General features: G+C 38.7%; 1 protein-coding gene across 2 annotated transcripts in view; it reads right to left on the bottom strand.

Annotated features, from left to right (window-relative positions):
* Nucleotides 1–13034, bottom strand: part of dlgap4b (discs, large (Drosophila) homolog-associated protein 4b) — a 92136-nt gene that overhangs the window by 57231 nt on the left and 21871 nt on the right. For both annotated transcript variants that reach the window (XM_063910726.1, XM_063910725.1), the window contains exon 2: nt 7678–7744. The gene's annotated coding sequence lies outside the window, so the exon portion shown is untranslated. The remainder of the gene's footprint in view (nt 1–7677; nt 7745–13034) is intronic.

Below are 13034 nucleotides of genomic sequence, written 5' to 3'. Positions count from 1 at the left end.
ACAGGAGAAAAGACAAACAAAGAAGGCAACCAGGTCTGCTCCAGATATTAACAACAGATATCCGTTTATCACACTAACATTGGCGATCTCTAAGCTGTATTTCTGGTGTGGACTCGGGAAGAAATGTGTCCTCGTTTCTGCTGAGATGGAAGAAAAGGAAAATCCAAGCAAGACGAGAAGAATTTGTCATACGACAGTTCTCCTGCAGAAATAGTCCAGAGACTATTTCAGAGAGTGTCTCATTATAAAAAGGCAAGCACTAAAGGCTGAAGAGGTTTAAAGCAGTGAATGGCTGGGGAAAGACGTGCTGTTGATGTTGCTCTATTTTTTTGTTTGAATTTATGCTAGCAGTGAAATTTAAAATGCCTGTATTATTTTACAATAAACTGGCTTGTCTTCCAAGGACACTTCCATTACCCAACAATAAATACATCTTGTATAAATCACAGCCAAAACAACAATTTTTTTAGTGTTAGTAATAGGTGTTCTCAGGAGGATTAGAAATAAAAGTGTCTAGGAAGTGTGTCTATGTTTGGTTATCTAGAAGGTCCAATTATCATATAATTGAGGCCAACCTTGTTAATTAGCACGTGAGAGAAATTGGTTTGCTGGAAAAAGAACATGCAGGTGGGAAAGAGGAGGTTGAGATATGAGTGAGAGAAAATTAAAAGAACATAATGTGACTTGAGGGGAAGAAACTATAATTGGTCGAGTAAACACACACACAAAAAAAAGGGTAAATGTTGACATCATGCTTGAATCATCACGTTGCTGTTGTGTGTCGTTTACCTGGGTAGAGAGCTTGGCCAAAGGGTGTGTGTTATGTCATGAATAAGAAGCGCTAGCTCCAGCTTAAATGTCAATTCTTCATGTTAATATGGCAGAGGACGTGTTGTGAGTGTGATGTCATAAGACTTTTGGTGAGAAATGCATGTTTTATTGCAGAGACTAGGGGGGGGCGCAGAGAGGAGGGTGAAACACATTGGCTCATAAAAAGATAACAGTTGGGTGGAGACCCCCACAAAATGCTGGCCTGGAACTGTAAAACTGCAGACTAGAATTAGACTTATTCAGGATGGTAGTAGCAAGCAGTGTCATAGGAAATGTTGCTTTCAAATAATGTTATTTAAACGTAATTAAATAATAAGAGTATAAAGAAAAAGTGGATATTCAGTTTAATCAAAACATTGCCTCCTAATGTATTGAGAGATTCTTATTCCATTCATTTCTGACTGTATTTCTGTGTATTTTTGTGATTTTTTATTGTAGGAGTAATAATCAGCATATGGTGGAAAGTGGTTGAGTGGCCGTGACAATACACAGCAGTTCTCAAATATGCCTCTAAGGACAGTGGCACATAACCTAGAAAACATCCCCTACTGCTGTAAAATCACACAGAACTCATTATGATGCTCTTACAACATCAAATCCACCACTCATGCTTCAATCATTTGCATTGACATTGATACCGTTCATGTCACAAATCACAGCTGATCTCAAACCGCTCAGCTTTGTCAGCAATCCACCTGGCAACGTTTTAATCTGACCACAGTTTAGGGCAGGGACGTTTGAACATCTGGGAGGTTTCAATATAATTGTTGTCTAGTCTGACATTGTAGGATAAAAGGGGTCACAATTGTGCATTATGTCTACATGGTGACCTCACGTCAGAGTGATTAGACCTTTTTCTGTCAGAGCAATCTTTCAAATCAAATGTGTTAAATAGTTCTTTTTTTTTTAAACCAACTATTATCACCTGAACATTTCAAATGTCCAGGTGAGCTGTCATTGTTGAGAGGAAAATGGAAAAGACAACTGCTCACGACCAGCATTAAACTTATCTCCTCCCCAATGATCCCTATCAAAATGAGCAGCTTATATCTGTCAGAGGTTCCCATTATTAATCTTTTGTCAAATGGATTCAGAGAGCAAAAGATACTGCAGACAGACAAGAGGAAGCGGACAGAGGACCAGATGGCCTTGCAGATTGGCGGGAGCAGTACAGAGCACTCGGTAGATATAAAGAAAAGAAAGAGAGGGGCAAGAATGTATGAGCGCGAGTTATGAGAAAGTGCATTTTTCGAGGATTGAAACGTCATTAAGAGAGATTCACACGGAGGCAGCAGTCAGTAAAAATGACAGGATATGGCTCCTTCTGTCACAGGCTCTTGAATGTTAAGTCGTAGTTCTTTCTTCTACAACTTGCTGTCATTACATGCACTGAAAGCTCCCAGATCAATTATGCATGTGAGTTGTCATGTAAGACACAATTAGGACAACAACAGCAACACGTTTCGGAAAAAGAAACACAGAAAAGGCCTATAGTTTATAAAACCAGCGTCATTGTGACGAATTGCATCCGATGCAGTTTTCCCTACACTGCTGAGGTTGATGTGACAAGGTGTGCTTCAAGCTTGAATTTCAATGTGAAATAAACTTGTATTTCTCCATGACTGCATTGCTCAATAGGGCTAAAAATAACAGGTAGAGCATTTGTAAGAATATCTATAAAAGTCAGCCACTGTGGCAGATAAGCCCGAGCTTATTAATAAATTACAAGAGTGAAAATAATGACCTTCACACTAGCGCTTTAGCAGCACCCTTGAAATTACTTCTACACAAAATGAGATGGTAGGAATATCAGGGTGCACATGTAATATGCAGAATGTGATGGTGCACCTTGAATCCACAGCATGAAAACACTAATATATAAACAACATGCAGTTCAGTATTCTCCCTACCGGCAAGTTTCAATTATTTTTTCATTATTAAAACTGGTGATGTACAATACAGTTGTCCTATAATAGGTCTCTGCCTTAATTTCATAAGGTATGTTCTCAGTTACCTTTATGCTACAGTAAATGATCACGTATCCTCCCTCTCTTCAAACATTATCTGGAATGAGATCACTTGTAAGAAATGAAAGCATCTGTCTCTGTCACATTAATTAGGTTACATCATGTGGAACTGAATATTGAAGACCAGCGAGTGGTCTTGAGGTTATTAAAATAGAATCCACATGGTAATAATAGGCACATTAACCCTGATATTCATTTTGTCTGAGAAACACTCTTAACAAAGATCAGACATTTCTAATAAAGAGAAAGAGAGAGGAAAGAACAGAGCATCATTTAATTTGCTCTGATCATCTGCCAAAATACTGAGCAAAAAATAGTCCTTTGTAAACGTTTATTTCTTCAAGTAATGGATGAAGGGGTGTGTGAGTACTTCCTTACACATGTAACTTTGCCCAGTAAAAGACGGGGTTATCAGGGAGAGTCACAGTCAGCTGTCCTCAATCGAGTTGGACAGAGCGATGCTTTTAGATGCTTTTTTTCTCTAGGGTTAGTCTTGCGAACTGTGGTTAGTGTAAACTGAGTGGCAGATGACAGGTGTGAGGTGTTACTCTATGTGCATTTCATTATAGATCACCAGGACAAGCCCTCTTAATTGTTTTCAATGATCAGTCAAGCTTGAAGTCTAACCATAATGTGTTTAATTTAACAAAATGAACAATTGAGACTTTAGATTAGTTTATACATCTTTCAAAATTGCTTTGTGCAGAACACCAAATAAGCCTGATTCAGTGTATTGATACTTCTGATTATAAAAGCATGAACATTTCTAAAGTATAAACTATCATCTTCGAATGGTTTACACGTACAATTCATCTAGAGCTGCCTCCATAGGGATGACAATCAATCAAGAACAGGTTCCTCTTGAGAATGGTTTCCAAGTTGTCTGATTTCTAACTCTAAACCCATGGTTAAAATCATGGGGGGCACGCACACTATTTTCTCCCTACAAATGCTAATTTTTCAAGTTTAAATGGGCTAGCTATGTGTTTGCTATGCTATGTTAGCTGTTGGCAGCAGTAACAGTTCAAAAAGGAGGCTCGATTGAAATACATATATGCTCTATGAAGTAAAAAAAACCAGTATTGGGTTATCATGATGTGCTTGAATGCAATCGTTTTGTTTTTTGTTATTTTGTATTTTGGCAGCCAGGAAGTCCAGATGTCGTTAGCTTGAGGTAATTGTATTTGTATGAAATGTCTGTGGAATATTTTTGCCATTTCACATTCAATCAATTTGAAACCCATGACTTTAATCAAATGCCAAAATATGGTTTGAGTATGACAGGGAGAAGATGTTCTGACCCATAAGCTGATTTGGAGAGTACATACAGAAGGTAGCATCAGCTTCCTTCACTGTCTGATGGAATGATAGGTAGACAGAGAGACACCGAAATAAAAAGGCAGGAGCTTTAAAAGCTTTGGAGGGATTTGGATCCCATAAGCCATGCAGAGGATTAAAGCTTGTTAATGCAATGCCTACACAAACTGGACACACAAAAAATGGACACACACACATAGTTAGGGAGAGTGAGCAATGGTGAGCCAAATGACATGAATAAGCCTGTATAGTTTTTAATATGGTGACACAACACTGTTGTTCTGATACTGCATGTACCATGATAACGTAATTTTAGGTGCTTTAACTTAAGCCACCCACAGCAACCGAATCCTTCCAAAACTGCAGGGAAACAGCAGAAGTAACACAAGAGCTGCGACTATAGATTGACTAATGGATCAATGGAAAAAATGCCAATTAATTATTTAATTGAATAAATTGTTAAAGTAATATTTCAGAAGTTCTCCTTCAAATATGTAGCTTTCCAGCTTATTTCTGTTTAATGTCCTATTGAACTGACTAACGTTTGGTTTTGGACGTGAAAAAAGGAATTGAAAGACATCACATTGGACTTTCGGATGGACACCTTTCACAGTTTTCAAATATGTTAAAGACCAAATTATTTATCGATTCATGTAAAAAACAATTGGCAGAATAATTGACAATGGAAGTAAAAGATTGTTGCACTATATTATACAATTTAACCGAACAGTGAGTTTTCAGTAGCACCAGACAGACATTATGTCTTCTTTCCCCAGTGGAGACCCACTAATGAGGCAAACGAACAACCCATAAAACTACCGTCAATATCTAATGACTCACTGTTCCAGGTATACAGGCCAGTAATCATGAGAAGAAACACATTTTACACAGAGCTTTTTGCATCAAATTTCTTCCACTAGCGTCAGCATTCTTTTGGTAGAATTAGCACTCTGGAAACATGTTTTATAAATCTATCTTGAATAAGGAGTTTATTAAAGTGAATCCAATGCCCATATGCAAATGAATAGAACAAAGTGTTTTACTGAGGGTAAACAGAGAGATAAAATCCCCTGCAGAACGGTAGCCTCGGCTTTGGCCTGGGGTACACAGCTGTGACACACAGGACTCCTAATTGACAAACCACAGTGTAATAATCAACTTAATATTAGACAATATGAGGGAATACGGAATATCAGGATATGTTGTTCCTTGTTTTTGAATTTACAGCAGATATTTTGATCCCAATCACTATTAGGACCTTAGTTCATTATGTAACACATAATGCCGGAGTTTGCACCAATCCAAATGAACTGCTTTTGTTGTGTGCTGAGGATTAAATTAGAGCAGTCTCCCTTGATATAATAAAGCAAAACTTCATAACATTGGATAAAACGCAACATTTTGGGCCTCAGGAGAGAAAATAAGAGCAAATTAATTGTGGGAAGAATGAAGGGATAATTTGATGAGTGTTTTGGGTTCAGAATGACCCTACATTTAGTGGTGAGTATCTTTCAAACTGTGAATGACCAAACAGACTATTGTTAATAAGGTGGATTATCTTGGTTGTCAGTATTATGTTCAAGTATTACTCTGAAGAAGAAAGAAATGAAGAAAATGTACATTCTGACAGCAAGGTTGGTTTAAAATCACAAATATTTGATGCACTTGTGTTTAATTTAAATAATGATATAAACACCTTATGCTCTGGCCTGTCTTACACAAACAGTGCTATATACAGACGTACACTTTATCTGAGAAAAACTGCATAATTAGCAAGCATGTATTTATGGCAATAATCATTTGAATTTCAAATGAAATGCTTTATGCATATGCTCTGCTACACTTCACATTTCACAATGTGTCGTCAACGCAACTCAAGGCCATTGTTCATTATCCACAACTTCAGAAAATACACATGATTTTTAATAGCTAATTAACACTCAATGGAACATGATGTATGATGGTGATGCATTTACATACAAATATTAACAGCAGTTAATAGGGCTGCCGGGAACATCTGGGTGATCTACTTAGGGAAATTGTAGCTCAAATCCTATGAGAGCACTAAAGGGGGAGCAGGGAGGCACTTTAAATGTGCTAATGTGTTACTAAAAGATGGTTATTGTTGTAAATTACAAGACAAAAGGCATATGTAAACTGAGTGATGGTAGGTTTTAGTAATTTAGGTAAAATACAAAAGACATCTCTTGGTTTATGTGATATTGCATAATGTCTGTGTTGTTTTTCCAATATGAAAACATAACGCGATCATTTAAAAGTTATTGCAAAGAATCTGTGATGGTTTTATAGGTTAACATTTCTACTCCTGCTCAGTGTCACAGCATGAGGTCTCCAATAACCATCGCAAACAGGAAGTAAATAGCTATATGCTCTCAGATGCTTCTCCATGTGTGATTGCTACCTACTGTGCAGTTTCATTTTAGGTAATATTGATCCAATCAATATTTGAAGAGGTCAGCATTTGTTCAAAAATGTATTGAAGAGGTTTTTTATTTTTGTATCCAGACCATACAAAGTTAAGCTTTTAAACTTTTCATGAATGGGTCGCTGTTTTGTATGGACGTCAGGCAGCTCAGTGGAGAAAAAAATCACTAATGCTACAGCTGCAGAACGGATATTGATTTGTTTCTTTGAGTACAAAAATCAAGGAGCTGTTATCAATGTCACTAGGAATATGACAATGTACTCAGTGGTAGCTCCTTCCAGCACTCATAACCTCAACAATTTCAGCATTCAATGGCTAAACTGTATGTAAAGAACACACAATTCCTTTGCAATGCTCCTCTGCTCTACAACATGACAAGCGATTTGCTCCCATGGATGGTATTGCAGAAGAGATTTGTGCTCAGAATGAAATTAATCCAGTGTGAAATCAAGAGTCCAGTGCTGTACCTCAGGGAAGCCCACAGAGGACACTCATGATGCCAAGCATCCCGGCTATCTTCCATCAGTGCTCATTGCTCTGCAGGCAACATTGTTCATGGGTCTGCATGACAAAACATGCCCTTTCATCCATGCAACAACACAACACTGGTACACTTACTGTACTGATGGTACATTCAAACTCTTTAACATCAGATACACTGACATTTGTTTCCGGATCAGTTTTTGGCCCGAGCAGAGAAAAGCCCTCAGAGTTTTATTAGTCTGCACAAAGGACAAGTTCTGCCTCCCAGAGCATCCCCCTTTTTTTTATTTGACTGCTGCCTTTAGATAAAATGGCTTGAGGATCCATCACTGTTCAATCTAGACAAGGTCGAGGCATGCTGTTTTTCTGCAGCCTATTAGCTAATTCTCCTGGCTTTTCAGTCGTTTCAATACATCCATAAACAACATCAAGCAGGCCATGGTCTCATTAGCACTGGCTCTCCAGTTCCAGTCACAACTGGGCAGAAGATGCTAATGAAGGCATTAAACGAAGACAGAATATCTACCATAGTCCTGAGGGTTGGAGAAAAAATTAAATCTAAATGTTTTGTACCTTGATGGAGGGGCTGGAGAGTCTCTTGTTGTGGTCAAAGAAGAGCAGGCTCAGAGAACAAGAAATCCTGTAACACAAACAGGTTCATCAGCATCAGTAGTCATGAACAACACAGAGTTAATGCCACAGTGTATTTTGCACATTGCTAAATAATGGTTTATGTCTGAAAAAGCTGCGTTGGTGAATCTTGGCTGATTAGTTTGATTTGCGGATATGCACATTATTTATAGCCCTTTGTTAACGGTTCCATTGTCCTCGGGGAATGCTTATTTTATCGTGACAACTATTTCATTTATTTGGAAAATCAATTAGCTTTCTGAGAGGCAAACATCTCTAGAGATAAAACATTGCAATTAGAAACCTGAGATGAGATTAGAGAAATGCTTCCTGAGGCCGTAAAACTTCAGGAACACATATCAGGAAACAAGTGGAACATTTTTCTACTTAATATGAGTTGCAAAGTTCGAAACCAGGGTACCAGAGGTGATATGCAAGGATGACACAGCAAAAGAAACAGGTGGGTTTTTTTCTGAGACACCACGTTACTGTAATTTACAAGAGGTGCAAACATAACACAGAGACTACATATCAGAGCCCAATAATATTGCACCCTCACGTCTATCATTCAATATAATATCCATTGTGTGATGCAGAGATTTTTTACAGTGACAAAGGTCTGAGTGAGAGGAGCTCCTAGTCTATTCTCCAGTATCTTTTTGTGATCATCCTAATTCAGAGTTGCTGAAAAATCCCTAATTTGTGACAATTATGAAACTGTCAGTCAAATATGTATTTGAAAATTGGTCAATCACACCGCAACTACAAGAAGACCTTTAGCATACTGTCCAAAATTTGCATGGACATCTTTTAGGTTGATTGGGTCCAATAGAATGAGACATTAGCCTTGGAAATATAGGCAGAATAATACAGAGCAATGTTTTCTTAAAGTTAAAGTATGGCAAAAGGCAAGAGAAGAAAACCCATATCAGGGCAGCCAAGTAACTTTTATTAATGACTCTCCTTCCCTGATATTTGAAACAAAAAACAAGAAAGAAATAATATCATGTCACAGTGACAGGTTTTTCATTTGCGTGAAAGAAAGGTAATAAGAGGCTGTGGCCCGGACGCTTGTTGGTTTTCATATCTTATTCCACATGGTGGGCATCAGTGATGATATCTGGATGGTTATTGGATGTGTGCCACAGAGCTGAGACTGATCAGTGACCTTAACTGACCTCAGCTCGACCTCCGCTTGATGAGAGAAGCTGGGGCTCCCCGGGGTTTTGTGTGATGATGTCTGACATCGTTCACTCTGAGCATCATTTTCAGCTCTGCCACTGGGTTCATCTTTCATTAGCCAGAGGTCAGCAGTGCATGTGTATATGCTGCAGGACACTCACTATTTGGATACAGGTGAATGAGTTCACATATCTACTTTATAATTGTATTTATTTGTGAGGGCCTGCAAGTGTGTGTGTGTAACTCAGATCTCAATATCATTACAACTCCCTCCTTTTTACGAGAAGAGCTCCCAGAAATCAAATTAAACGACCTATCTGCTGGGCCACAAAGCGAGGCCAGAAACATAATTGGCAGCCAGCAGCCATAATTGAATATGTCTGTGGTATTCATGAGATTGGAGCAGTAATGAGGCCTATTTTCCGAGAGTGATAATACAAACAGGGTAAACAAGATCAAGATGAATATCTTAGGAGGGAAGGATTTTCTTCAGCACTGGTTCCAACACACTCCTCGACACAGACTCTCATTAGAGCCGTGTGAATCCGTTGACCACTAGAGGCTCTGGGGGTTAAAACCAAAAACATATAAAAGGACAGCTAGGTGATATAAACAGAGCAAGATTTCGTTATTCATTTTCTGACTTTCTGTTTAAAGTCCTTCCAAGGTACTGTGCAACTACTAGCTAGTATCAGGAAATGTATTTACTCAATTAGATTGCACCCTTAGGGAATGTCTTAACATGTCAACACTTTCAGAATGTATACATCGTTTGCCAGGATGGATATTTTAAACTAAATAACTAATAAAAAATCCAAGATTGATGCTGCACTGATTGTTAACATGGGGACGACGACATTCTCTTCAAGGTTCAAGGGTTTTTATTGTCAGATGCACAGCAGCTACAGTGTAGCACTGAAAATCTTAAGTCCCGAGCTCCTCCAACAACGCAGCATATTATAAAAGGGCAATAATAAAAATAATAAGATAAAACTAAAAATAGTGCAAAATAAAACAGTAGTTTAAATTAGAATAAATATTGCAGGTATTTTGTTAGACCAGTCAGAAAAATAAATAAACACAAAAGCTAAAATATGAATGGAATATTGAAAGTGATCAAGTAAGGCAGGATTCTACGTACATGTAAACAGAGTTAAATATACAATCACAGAATTTAAGATTAAGATTAAATATTGTACAGTGAAGGACAATTAAATACTGTTTGTTCTGCTCATAACTATTAAGATAACAAATGATATGAATAGTGAGATGCAACCAGATAAATGTTTTGGGTTTATGGAGGCACTTTACAGAGCTCAGGTGTTTAGCAGTCTTATGGCCTGTGGGATGAGACGGTCCCTGAGTCTGCTGGTTTTAGTTCAAACGCGGTGGTACCACCTGCCAGACGGCAGCAGACCGAACAGTTTTTTGGTGGAGTGATGGGGGTCTTTTAATAATCCTTTATACGCCAATGTCACAGTCCCGCACAGCTACGTTAATGCGGGAGTGGCAAAATCTAAACTGGGTTGGAAAAAGGATACACGCTGCCAGGACACATCTGAAACAAAAGCAAAAGCACTAAACTATAGTCAACAGGAAGTCCCTGGAGCACCATGACATTTAAAAATAAAATAATTGCTAAAGCTAAATAACTAATAACAAATCCAAGATGTGTTTGTTAGGCTTTGAGAATATCTCTAACATATTTAAATCAGAAACCTAATTGAAACAAAACTGTTTCTTTACTCAATACCTCACCTTTAACTCTAAAGCAAAATGAATCTTTGTAAGTACCGCTGCAAACAATGAGGTCAATAATGCCGTCAATGCTGTATTGATCCTTTTAAAGTGCACATTGCTTTGATATTTGTTTTCCTCAATTGTGGTTCCTTGCCAACTACTAGTGCTGGTAGGTTCAACTGAGGAGAAAAAAACCCATTTCTACTGACTGAGCAGCAATTACTGACAACGCAGTCGAGTTTGACTGTAGGCCTGTCCTTGTTCATGTATGAGCTGAACCTCTTATTGTGGCTCACGCTGTTATGTTTTTCTCAGGGCAAGACTTGTGCAAACAGTAACAGTAAGTGCTAACCGGGAGGCCTGAATGCAGCATGTGCTCGCTGAGTTAACATTAGCCCGGTGCATTAGCCTAGCTCTCCTGTGACACACTTTCTGCTGTGTGAGGCAACCACTATGAGCCAGATCTAACCGCTTCACTGCAGGCCGCACAGCCTCACTGCTGCTCATCTGACGCTCACTTCTGATCTCCTGTTCTTCTCTCTTTTACAGTCAACACGCCGACGTCTTTGTTTTGCCATTAATGGTAATTCATTTCTCGTAAAACCTGTGCACCCATTGCTTTATATCCTTTTATGTTTTTGCTAACAGTCAGAGTTGATCACTTGAAATCCTGCTCCCTGATCCAACAGACCAAGCCGCTGTGTAAATAAACAACTCCCTTCCTTCCTACTCCTTTCACACTATAATTTTAGAAGAACAAACAAAACATCATATTTCTCCTTTCCTACTCTCTTACAGTATCTGCTCTCATACACAAATGTGCACAATTCTGCATCATCATCTGCATATTGTCATTTTTATTTCCTATTATAAACATAGTCAGAGTCGGGCAGTGCATCATGGGAGAGGTGCCCCAATAATCCACTTTGGATTGAGGATTTACCCACTGTGCCTCTCCTCTCCTGTCAGCGGCAGGAGTGTTGCCTCAGCAGGGGTGCTCAACGGTAACCAATCACCGAGGGCCAGGATGTAGGGTCATTGCTAGGTGAAGCCTCCAATAAAACAGCTCGGGCATCAGATGTGATACATGAGGACAGTCACCTTCTAAGTGTTTTGAAAAGCACTGTGGGAGAAGCTCGAGGGTGAACTCTTTGTGTCATCGTCTGAGTAAATTAGAGACTGGTTGAGAGGGCAGTGCCAAAGTCTGGGTCGATATTTCATATTGCCCAATGGATGTTTTATCATCCGCACTATTTACAGAGGTAGTGACAGCTACTTAGCAGCCTCAAATGATGTTCATACACACGAGCCACTTATTAGTCTTTGTACTGCAGTAGTACAGGATCCTGTTTATTCCCACTGGATGACTCCCACATAAATCACACATCAGCAAAACATATTCCCTCAAAACAGCACTCATTTCCTCTGGGGACATGGACTTAAGGTCAGACGTCACTCAGTGCTTCCTTTATAAGTGCTCATTGTTAGCCCTATTGTGGTCATTGTCACAGTGTAACTGGAGCTGAGTCCAGCGGGAAAACTGCAAGAGACTCACTTTAGTTCAGCTTTGCTCTTTTAGTGCTACTTTCTTGCTCTACTTCATGCTCTACTTCTTGTCCCCTATAAGTTATCTATGGCATACTTAACATCTTTAGCTAGTACATCATGGTTAAAAAGGTTACTGCTGTAAATATGAGGAAGAAAGATAATTGGCCCCTCACAAGATTACACCACATAATGAGAGGATTAAGCCACTACAGATATAATGTTTTGTAGATGGATACAACGTCATACTTTGGAAAGGTATACTCACTCTGGTTGGAGTGAGTATTTCAACAACTAATGATGGATTGCCATTACATTTGGTGTAAACTTGTGTGAGTCCTGATACCTTTAGTGGCCCTTACTTTTTCTTCTAGGGCACAAAAAATATGACATTTTTTGCTTTTATGGGGAAATATTATTAACACATCCATGTCCCCCTCAGGACTGACTGCTCAATTACTGGGTTTATGACCAACTACCTGCAAAAGTTAAATAGTGCAGGAGAATAAAGTTACATATATTACAATCTAAATGTATTTACATCTATATTATAAATTGTATGTTTAGAAATTACACTTATTCTTTCAATATTCTATTATGTGTTATATATATATACTATATACACTTCCCGGCCAAAAAAAAGGTCACAAGCCTTTGGGGGGCAGTGCTATGATCTGGGGTTGCTGCAGTTGGTCTGGTCTAGGTTCAGCAACGTTATGTTCCCAAAGAATGAGGTCAGCTGACTACCTGAATATACTGAATGACCAGGTTATTCCATCAATGGATCTTTTCTTCCCTGATGGCACGGGCATGTTCCAAGATGACAATGCCAG

The sequence above is a fragment of the Eleginops maclovinus genome, chromosome 20 (assembly GCF_036324505.1).
Source record: "Eleginops maclovinus isolate JMC-PN-2008 ecotype Puerto Natales chromosome 20, JC_Emac_rtc_rv5, whole genome shotgun sequence".
NCBI classification, from domain to species: domain Eukaryota; kingdom Metazoa; phylum Chordata; class Actinopteri; order Perciformes; family Eleginopidae; genus Eleginops; species Eleginops maclovinus.
Note: the sequence above shows the minus strand (reverse complement) of the source record. Positions and strands in the feature narration are given on the sequence as shown.